Raw genomic sequence first — 2,164 nt, 5'->3', positions numbered from 1 at the left:
AAAAATCTCTTAAATTAAACCAGTAAACTTTAGTCAGACAGATGAAACTTGACCGTATCAAATAAATTTCTTTTTCAATAAATCTTTTAAAAGTTGCCTTTGTTGTATATCTCTTACAGTGTATCCCTTTAAATGGCAAAAATGAACACTTATTCGCAGACTTAAATATATATATATCTATATATCCTCTTGTGGCATAAAAAGACAGAAAGTATATGCACTTAAATTATGACAAATATCTATTATCTTGATAACATCAATAAGCTACCTAAAATACCTTTGGAATTATTTTAAGCCTGTATACCGTAAAACATAACTGTTGTTGAAAGAAAAGTATGTTTAAACTTTCTAAGATTTCATTCAGCTTTTACTACTTCTCATATTTTCCCCAATCTAATTTTAGCCCTTAAAGATTTTATCAACTGGCTTTGGAAATCAGCAAGTCTCTGCTCACTTGATCAATTCATTGATATGGATATAACCTTAAGTGTCTGGCTACTGCTGGAAACATTTTTCCACACCACTTCAGGTGTGTCTCGTTGTGATTTCTATTTTTTTTTTTTACTTCTTAAATTTCCCGTATAATAGAACTTGTTTACAGTTCTATGATTAGGATCTACCCAATTTCTGATAACTATAGCAAAGTAGCAATTTTTTTTTATCTTTTGTCTTAAAAGAGTCCCCACCTAGCTGGAAAGGGATCTTTCAAAAGCGTCCCTGGAGCTACAGGACCTTCGAGACTGGGAGGTGGGGAGGCCTGATCATGCCTCGCCCTCACTCTCTTGACTCATCACTCTAATGACTCATGGAATATATTTACATATGTTTAAATTGATGGAGGCACTTTGAAAGACAAAAGATAGGTAATTTCTTTCTTTGTTACTGTTCTGGAACTGCTACTTTTACGTTAAGACAAAACTATCCTTTTTCCTTAAATAAAACACATTTCATATAATATCGAGCTTAAGTTATTTAAAAAGGTTTTGCTTTTAAGGTAGACATAGTATAAAACACAAAGATCTTAGCAGTTTTCAAATAGACCAATTTATATCAAAGTTTCTCCAAGTAGCTATTAAAAATCTAAATCACAAGACAGATACAAGACGCTGTTTTTTCTGGATGAAGAAGGAACTGAGGTTCTATGACTAGCCTTATAAAAAACAGCAATTCGTAGCCATAGCTACCAACCTAATACAAGACAAACTTAGACACAATGCTCTAGACCAGAAGCAAGCTCTTAGAACAACAGGAGACAGTAAGACCACATAAACTCACCAGATAATACCACACAAAACAAGGATATGGGGATCCTAGTTTCTTAAAGTGTATATAGCAATTTTTGGTAAGATTGACTCAATTCAATGGAAAAAACAGGTACAGAACTACCACTTCTCCCTTAAATATCAAAACACAGGTCAGGAGCTGCTACCTCCCCCTGAGAATTTGGCAAAACAGAGCACTATTTTCCAGGTTTTCTCTGAGCCACAAAAAGGTCTGAATTTTGCAGCTTAGATAGTGACTCACAGCTCTTTGAAAATAGAATTACCTCTTCAAACGCCTAAATCTAGGCCTAAACTGCAGTTCACCTAAAGAGTTACTAAATGACTCTCTTAATCAAACAACCGGTTTTACAAACAAATATGCCAAACCAAACTTAAGAAAACATGAGAAAGAGAACAACAAAGAGTAAGCAAAGGTTCGTTTTCTGAGAGCACTCACTCCGTCAGTGTGGAAGGAACTTGGAGTGGGAACATGTGGGTCCAGAAGATAGGACCTTTCTTTGCCGGCTTCTGCTCCGCAGTCCAGGTCTCCTCAAGGTTGACTGGATTTGTAGCTTCAGATCCTGCCGACTACACCATTCACTGTTGTAGGGGAAAAACATCACAAAGTTTAGTAAAGTAAAAAGAAAGTTTTATTTGGCATATATTCAAAAGGACAAAAGTGGGAAGCGGACGAGCATGCTGCCACAGCCATGTCTGCCCAAGTCCAAAGAATATCACAGAATAGGCAAGAATGGGAAAACAGACAGGCATGCTGCCACAGCCATGTCTGCCCGAGTCCAAAGAGTATTACAGAATAGGCAAGAATGGGAAAACGGACAAGCATGCTGCCACAGCCATGTCTGCCCAAGTCCCCTGAAGACATTTCTGATTGTCACACCTTA

Source organism: Trichechus manatus, unplaced genomic scaffold (genome assembly GCF_000243295.1).
Source record: "Trichechus manatus latirostris isolate Lorelei unplaced genomic scaffold, TriManLat1.0 scaffold00295, whole genome shotgun sequence".
Taxonomy (NCBI): Eukaryota; Metazoa; Chordata; class Mammalia; order Sirenia; family Trichechidae; genus Trichechus; species Trichechus manatus.
The sequence above is the reverse complement of the archived record's forward strand: the minus strand, read 5'-3'. Positions refer to the sequence as shown.